The sequence below is a fragment of the Oryctolagus cuniculus genome, chromosome 9 (genome assembly GCF_051225735.1).
Source record: "Oryctolagus cuniculus isolate XC-2025 breed Fujian yellow rabbit chromosome 9, ASM5122573v1, whole genome shotgun sequence".
NCBI lineage: Eukaryota > Metazoa > Chordata > Mammalia > Lagomorpha > Leporidae > Oryctolagus > Oryctolagus cuniculus.
The window spans coordinates 75,950,998-75,960,101 of NC_142875.1; the positions used below are offsets into that span (position 1 = coordinate 75,950,998).

At 42.5% G+C, this 9,104-nt stretch overlaps 1 pseudogene; it reads right to left on the reverse strand.

The window, feature by feature from the left end:
- Window positions 1-2,914: 2,914 nt before the first annotated feature.
- Window positions 2,915-3,091, reverse strand: LOC127487189 (U2 spliceosomal RNA; annotated as a pseudogene).
- Window positions 3,092-9,104: the final 6,013 nt, after the last annotated feature.

Here is a 9,104-nt window from a genome sequence, read left to right on the forward strand (position 1 = left end):
TTATATTCAGTATATTAAAAATAGTGTTTCCCTCCTTCCTCCATGCCCTTCTGTTTCTCTAACCAAGATGGCTTCAAACTTCACCTCAGCTTGACTGAACTTTCCATCTATCTTCTGAGCTATGGCCCTTGATTTCCCTTTTCATAGAGCATTTACTTCAGATAATTTGCAAGATAGAAATTCCTCATTTGCCCCTCTGAGAAGTAAATCTTCTATGCTTTTGAAATGTAATTGAGAAAGAGAGAGACCCTGTCTACTGGGAGAGAGAGACCCTCCCTACTAATACGGAGGGAGGCTACCTTCAATGAGAACGAATTAGCAAACACAAAAGACCTAATCATACGCACCATCTCCATTCTTATATCCCCAGGACTTTTCCACTAACTTACTCAAGGGTTCAAACTGTTACTTTTTGCCTTACTAGAGTTCAGGTCTTCTCTATTGCAACAGTCTTTCTTAAATTTTCAAATTAATATAATTTTTAAATTGATATGAAAATGTGTGCATTTATCACATATAATATTTCAAGTACGCATACACTGTGAAGTGATAAAATTTAGCTAATTAACATATCTATTACCTCACATAGGTCATTTTTAAAAAGATTTTATTTATTTATTTGTTTGTTTTGAGAAGTAAAGTTACAGACAGAGAACCAGAGAGAAACATCTTCCATCTTCTGGTTCACTCCCCAAATGGCGGCAACAGCTGGAGCTGAGCTGATCCAAAGTCAGGAGCCTGGAGCTTCTTCTAGTCTCCTACGAAGGGTAGGGGCCCCAGCACTTGGATAATCTTCTACTGCTTTCCCAGCCCATAGCAGAGAGCTGGATCAGAAGACAAGCAGGCCAGACACGAACTGGCGCCCATATGGGATGGCAGTACTGCAGGAGATCCAGCCCACTAAGCAACAGTGTCATCCTATAGGTGTCATTTTTGTGATAAGAACATTTAACATTCCCTCAGCATTTCTCAAAAATTTGTGATAAGGATTTCATGTTATAATAATCCAGAATAAATTCGTACATATCTGTTTAATTTCTCCATTGCAATTTTTCTTTGATTACTTGTATAGAATTCTCTCTCCATATTTAGAGACATCTTGCCTTCAGGCTCAGTACTCTTCAAGGATCTCACCTCAATCAAATCTTGGATATGACACAGAGAAGTTAATAAATACTAGTAAGTAACACACATGACACAATAATAATCTTCTTTTTAAAAAAGATTTCTTTATTTGTTTGAAATGCAGAGTTGAGAGAGAGAGGGAGGTAAGGAGAGAGAGAGAGGTAGGTCTTCCATCTGCTGGTCCACTCCCTATATGACCACAAAGGCCAGAGCTGTGCCAATCCGAAGCCAGGAGACAGGAGCTTCTTCCAGGTCTCCCATGTGGGTGCAGGGACCCACCCTGCCATTTTCAGCTGCTTTCCCAGGCCATAACAGAGATCTAGATTGGAAGAGGAGCAGTCCAGACACAAACCAGTGCCCATATGGAATACCAGCAGTGCAGGCTGCAGTTTTACTTGTTATGCCATAGTGCTGGTCTGAATAATAGGCTTCATTTAACCATAGTTTTTGTAATGGGGTTTTTAATTTGCTTACAAAATAACACTGCGTTTTGTTCCAATCATGGGCTATGTCTCTTGGCCTTTCTGCAGGGTATTCCTGGGAGACTCACACTGTCAGGATGGGGGTGGGGCGATGGCATTCTACGACAAGAAGCACTGGAGATAAACTTCATTGAACATGTCCATTTATTTTTTTTAACTTTTTTTTTATTTGAAGGTAGAGTTATAGACAGTGAAAGAGAGAGAAAGGTCTTCCTTCATTGATTCACTCCCCAAATGACCGCCAAGGCCGGCGCTGCGCTGATCCAAAGCCAGGAGTCAGGGCCTTCTTCCTGGTCTCCCATGCAAGTGCAGGGGCCCAAGCACTTGGGCCATCCTCCACTGCCCTCCCGGGCCACAGCAGAGAGCTGGACTGGAAGAGAAGCAGCTGGGACTAGAATCAGCGCCCATATGGGATGCTGGCTCTGCAGGCGGAGGATTAACCAAGTGAGCTACGGTGCCGGCCCCCCGAACAGGTCCATTTATTAACAATCAAGCATAAGCTTTTAAAGGGCAGGCAGAGGGGTTGTAGCTAGTTCAGGACAATACTAATTCTATAGGATAAAGCTGATATTGGTGCTGCTATGTTTCTCCAATCAGCATGAAGGTCACATAGCATTCATAGCCTTCCAGGTCTGGATCACACCCGGGAGCTCTTTACCAGATTGACAATTTTAAGGCCCTTCAACAGGAAGTGGGAGTGGGAGAAATGTGCCTGGGGTTCCTGCTGCCTGCCAGCAGTCAGGTCACAGGGTCCTTCCCAGCAGGCATGGTGTGTCATGTCCTCCTAACCTCCTGCATGGGCCAGGCAGGCAGTCTCCCAGCCAGGCACAGGATCAGCCACACCTTTCCAGGTACAAACCACTGTGGCCCTACAAACTACTGTTCTTCTATGATCTTGCTATTTCTCTCTTCCAATCCCACCAGGAACTGCATCCAAGTTCATGAATCCCACACTTGTGAAGTGGCAATTTCTACAAAGAACTTTACTTTCATGTCTGATCCCAAGAGTGTCACCACCATTTTCTGCTACCCATCTACTTAGAAATATCAGATTGTCTGGGTTATTACATAAGCACATTTTCATAGGCTCTGGAGATATTTGTCTTGACAGAGTGAATGAACTACCACTTACCATTTTTGTCTCAGTAATGCCTAAGTTTCTGAACAGTGAAAGATGGGGTCTTGGTTTCCAAGGCCTGCTGCCTACTGAGCAAACTAATCACAAGGCTATGCTCAGGTATAGCCCAGGTGCATTAGAAGGGAGCTGGATCAGAAGTGGAGCAGCCAGGACGGGAACCTGTGCTCATATGGGGTGCTGGTATCACAGGCAGTGGTATAACCTACTGAGCCAGAATGCTGACACCCACCCAAAATTTAAATTAAAAATTTATCTGATCTTGTGTATCTGACATAGGAATATGACCAGAATAGATATATTAGAGTTAATGGTACACTTGATCTTAGCCAAAAGGCCGAGAAGCAATATTAGTGTTTACGGTAAATTTAAATATCCTATATGTTTGTTTGATTTTGACTTTTTATTCATCATTTTTCTTTACATCAGTTTTTTTTTATTTTGATTGGAAAATCATAATTGTAAACACTCATGGGGGGGCTGGCACCTTGGTGCGGCACCGGCATCCCATATGGGTGCTGCTTCTAGTCCTGGCTGCCTCTCTTCTGATCCAGCTCTCTGCTGTGTCCTGGGAAAGCAGTAAAAGATGGCCCAAGTCCTTGGGCTCCTGCACCCGTGTGGGAGACCAGGAAAAAGCTTCTGGCTCCTGGTTTCAGATTGGTGCAGCTCCAGCCATTGCAGCCATTTGTGGAATGAACCAAAGGACAGAAGACCTTTCTCTCTGTCTCTCCCTCACACTGTCAGTAACTCTATTTCTCAAATAAATAAATAAATAAAATCTTAAAAAAACATTTATGAGGTTCAATGTTGATGTTTTGAAATATGGATACAGGCCGGCGCCGTGGCTTGCTTGGCTAATCCTTTGCCTGCCGCGCCGGCGTCCCGGGTTCTAGTCCCAGTTGGAGCACTGGATTCTGTCCCGGTTGCTCCTCTTCCAGTCTAACTCTCTGCTGTGGCCCCGGAGTGCAGTGGAGGATGGCCCAGGTCCTTGGGCCCTGCACCCCCATGGGAGACCAGGAGGAGGCGCCTGACTCCTGGCTCCGGATAGGCACTGCGAGCCAGCCGCAACACTCTGGCTCTGGCGGCCACTTGGTGGGGGTGAACCAACAGAAAAAGGAAGACCTTTCTCTTCTGTCTCTCTCTCACTGTCTACCTCTGCCTCACACACACACACACACACACACACAAAAGAAATATGGATACAATGTGGCATGTTTAGATAAAACTAACATATCCATTGTCTTGCCTATCATTTTTTATGGCGAGACATTTGAAATTTACTCCCAGTTACTTTGAAATAAATGATATATTATTATTGATCGTAGTCACAGTGTTGTACAAAGATTTCAAAAACCTTTACTTCCAGGCCAGTGCCGCAGCTCACTAGGCTAATCCTCTGAGTTAGAAAACAGCTACAGTAAATTATGCCAATTTTGAAAATGTATTAAATTGTTATTTTGGTGAAGATGAAAGAAAATAAGTTATGGAACTCTAAGATACTTGAAAATAGCTCACCAAGTGCTTATTTTAATTCCATTCATTAATAAAAATGTTTATTTTAACTGGAAAACTATGGATTATGTCAAAGAAGAGAGCTTCAGAAGTTGGAAGCTTTAAACAGGATGAAGTAGGGCCAGTGCCGCGGCTCAATAGACTAATCCTCCGCCGTGTGACGCCGGCACACGGGGTTCTAGTCCCGGTCGGGGCGCCGGATTCTGTCCCGGTTGCCCCTCTTCCAGGCCAGCTCTCTGCTGTGGCCAGGGAGTGCAGTGGAGGATGGCCCAAGTGCTTGGGCCCTGCACCCCATGGGAGACCAGGATAAGTACCTGGCTCCTGCCATCGGATCAGCGCGGTGTGCTGCGGCCGCGGCAGCCATTGGAGGGTGAACCAACAGCAAAGGAAGACCTTTCTCTCTGTCTCTCTCTCTCTCACTATCCACTCTGCCTGTCAAAAAAATAAAAATAAAAAAATAAAAAAGTATCCTAGGCTAAGCAATGTTTGATCAACTAGTCATATTAAGTCATATTAAATGAGCTTTTAAAATATTTATTTATTTGAAAGGAGCACATACAGAGAGAGAGGGATAGGGAGGAAAAGGAAAGATTTTCCTACACACTGGTTCATTCTTCAGATGCTTACAACAGCCACGGCCAGGCAAGGAACCAGGGACTCCACCTGGTCTCAGATGAGAGTGCCCTGGGTCCAAACACTAGGACCATAATTTGTTGTCTCCCAGTATGCATTAGCAGGAAGCTACATTGGAGGTGAATGAACTGGAACACAAACGGGCATTCCAGTATGGATGCAGGTGTCCCAAGCAGTGGTTTAACCTGTTCCACACAGCACTTATCCCAAATACATTTTCAACTTTATGATATTTTCATCATATGATTGGCTTATCATCTCAGGACAGACATAACCCTCATTATAAGTAAAGAAAGAGCTGTATTATATTTTTTCACATTCAATATCTCCTTGTTCTTATTCACTATTGTTTTTTCTTTTCTATATCTCTAATATCCTTTCTTATCTTGTCAGGTGTTTATTTTGCTTGTTGAAAAACCTAATACTTTCTGGCCTTATAAATCTGCTCTTCAGTAACCTATCTCATTTTCTTCTGCCTCAGATGCTACATTGGCAGCACAATGTTCTCAGTGGTATTGGAGAATGTCCACCCTATGCTTGTTCTTCAGGGAGGCCTTTGGAAAAAGAGAACAAGGGGACTCTAGCACTAGCATCTGGGCTAACCTACTCTATTTGGCTTCTCCACTGTTGGAAGAATGTTCTCTGCTCACTCCAGCTTCTGTCTTCAATTAGCGTAATTATTGGCTTTGCTTGGCAACTTCATTTACTCCACCCCAATCTGACTAGCAAACCTTTGAAAATCAAATTACCATGCATAGGTCAACTGAATCCTTTCTCCTTTCAGGTCTTTGAGAAGTAAGTGTATACTCCAGCTCTTCTAGGGTCAAATTGCCTGTTCCAGGTGGGTAAGTGCATTTATGCAGGCCCTCTGGAATAAAAATTTCAAATATAAAGGATGCTTTTCTTAATGAAAAAGACTGTGGGGAAAACTAGAAATATCATAAAGACTGGGAGAGTTGGTAAACCATTGTGTTCTGATATTTGTACTAAAGAGTGGAAGGAACAAGGGTTTGGTAAAACCTTTTTTTCTTTCTTTTTTTTTTTTTTATTTATTCGACAGATAGATTTAGACAGAGACAGACAGAGAGAGAGAGAGAGAGAGACAGAAAGGTCTTCCTTCCATTGGTTCACCCTACAAAGAGCTGCTATGGCCAGAGCTACGCCAATCCGAAGCCAGGATCCAGGTGCTTTCTCCTGGTCTCCCATGTGGGTGACCGGCCCAAGCACTTGGGCAATCCTCCACTGCCCTCCCGGGCCACAGCAGAGAGCTGTTGGTAAAGTCTTAAATATTCTACATATACTTTTACCCAACTGAAAGGGATTCGCCCAAAGTTAGAGGATTCTCCTGTCTCCCAGGAACAGATCTGCCTTTGTAAACCTGTCATGCAGTTAGTAACTGGGAGCAGCCCAGGAGGAAAATAGCTGGAGAATAAAAGTAGTACATTGTCATGAGAACTAAAAAAGGAGGGATTTTTCAAGAAAAACTTATCAAACATATCAACATAGCATTACTGTGATGTAAGTGGACATATATATTAAAATAAATATAGATGCCTGTGCCATGGCATAGCAGGTAAAACCGCCATCTGCAGTGCCAGCATCCTGTATGGGCACTGGTTCAAGTCTCAGCTGTTCCACTTCTGATCCAGCAATCTGCTATGACCTGGAAAAGCAATGGAATATTTCCCAAGTCGCCCCTGCACCTGCGTGGGAGACCCAGAACAAGCTCCTGGCTCCTGGCTTTGGATGGCCGCAGCTCCAGTCGTTGTGGCCATTTGGGGAGTGAGCAGCAGATGGAAGACCTCTCTCTCTCTTTCTTTCTTTCTCTTCTCTCTCTCTCTGTAACTCTGCATTTCAAAAAAATAAATAAATCTTTAAAAATATTTTTAAAAATAATATAAAAACCACATTCAACTATAAGCCTGATTGCTCAGGGACTAAGAAATGAATGTATCCATAAACTTTTGATTTAAAATTAAGTAAAAATTTCTAAGATACTAAGAAGTTATGAGACAGTTAATTAGGCCTGTATAAGTCATTGCTGGAAGATATTTTTTTAAATACACATTATTTTACAATTTATAAGCCATTGCCCTCCTTTCCTTATAGGAGTACATTACATTATCAGAGTGAATAAAAACACAATTGGGCATCTGAAACATGTTTGATAAACAACAGGGTGATGTATGAATTTATCCTTACAGTAAGATGATATTGTTGGGAATGGCTTTGTGGCATGGTGACTAAAGCCACTGCCTACAACTTGGGCATCTCATATGGGCACTGGCTCATGCCCCAGCTGGCCCACTTCCAATTCAGCTCCCTGCTAATGTCCTGGGAAAGAAGTGGAAGATGGCTCAAATGCTTGAGCCCCTGTCACTCAAGTGGGAGACTTGGGTGAAGCTCCTGGCTCCTGACTTTGACCTGGCCAATCCCAGCCACTGTGGCCATTTAGAAACTCTCTCTCTCTCTTTCCCTCCCCCCTCCCCAGCTCTGCCTTTCAAATAAGTGAAATAAATCTTAAAAAAAAAAGTGTACCCAGAAACTTTTAAAAAGATTATATTGTTAAAGTTTTTAAAAATTCTCACAACTAGTTGTTTACTGTTTATTATTGCCTTATTTCCTTAACAGTCTTAGCAGAAAAGTTAATATTTGTAATGACTATTTGATTTCTATACCGATTTTGCCTTTCATATCTCATTGACAGTAATTACACGCACACACACACACACACACACACAGAGTCCTGAGTCTGGGATTAAAGGATTTGAAAATGCCTTCTGGCTGGCGCTGCGGAGCTCACTAGGCTAATCTTCCACCTGTGGCGCTGGCACCCTGGGTTCTAGTCCCGGTTGGGGCACCTGATTCTGTCCCAGTTGCTCCTCTTCCAGTCTAGCTCTCTGCTGTGGCCCAGGAGTGCAGTGGAGGATGGCCCAAGTCCTTTGGCCCTGCACCCTCATGGGAGACCAGGAGGAAGCACCTGGTGTCTGGCTTCAGATCAGTGCAGTGCGCTGGCAGCAACGCGCCGGCCATAGCGGCCACTTGGGGGGTGAACCAACGGAAAAAGGAAGACCTTTCTCTCTCTATCTCTCTCTCTCTCACTGTCTAACTCTGCCTGTCAAAAAAAAATTTTTAAGAAAACAAAAAAACAAAAAAAAAGAAAATGCCTTCTCTTTTTACTATTTCTTTTCCTTCAAGTATTGTAAACAATGTTTTTACTTATTCTAACAATATATTCACCTTGTCATGTTTGAGAACAAGGATTATCTTTGGGGATTACCCAAATTGAACCCAATTCCAATATAATAAAACATAGCAGCTTCTTCTTCAAGGATTACAGATAGTATTTCATTTTAAGAATTCTACTTTGTGTTCTACTATTATACTTCTTGCAAAGAGAAAATGGATATGATACACACTTTGCTCCTTCCTAAGTGGTACTGGTTATATGTTATATGATATGGAATTTTTTTCTATCCTATATATTCCTAACAGCTGACTCCTGGCTATTCCTTTAGAATTTCCACATCATGGACAAACACATGTAATAGAATAGAAATAAGGATTTCACTTGGAGAAGGCTATAAAAATTACTGTATGAGCTGACTAAAGGCTAACTGGACACACAATAATCTAGAAAAACCATAAAGGGAGTGGTGCTGTGTAATGGGCTAAGCCTCCACCTATGGCAGTGACTTCACAGATTGGTGCCAATTCATGTCCTGGCTGCTCCTATCCCAATCCCACTCTTTGTGGCTTGGGAAAGCAGTGGAGGATGGCCCAAGTGCTTGGTCCCATGCACCTGCATGGGAGACCTAGAAGAAGTTCTTGGCTCCTGGCTTCAGATCTGCCCAGCTTTAGCCATTGCAGCCACTTGGGGAGTGAAGCAGTGGATGGAAGACCTTTCTCTCTGTTTCTCCCTCTCTTTATCTGTAACTCTCTCAAATTATAAAAAAAAGAACCCTAGACAGCAAGATTCTAGAAGAAAGCAGAAGGAAATTTTCAAAACATTGGATTTGACAATGAGTTCTCATTATATGACACAAATGTTACTAATCATCAAGTTAACACAAATCAAAGTCAAAAGGAACTATCATTTTGTACCAGTTAGGATGATCATTATACAAAAAAAAAAAAAAAAAAACAAAAATAAAAAGACAAAAAAACAGAAAATAAAAGGTGTTGATGAAGATGTGGAGAGCTTAGAACTCTTATGC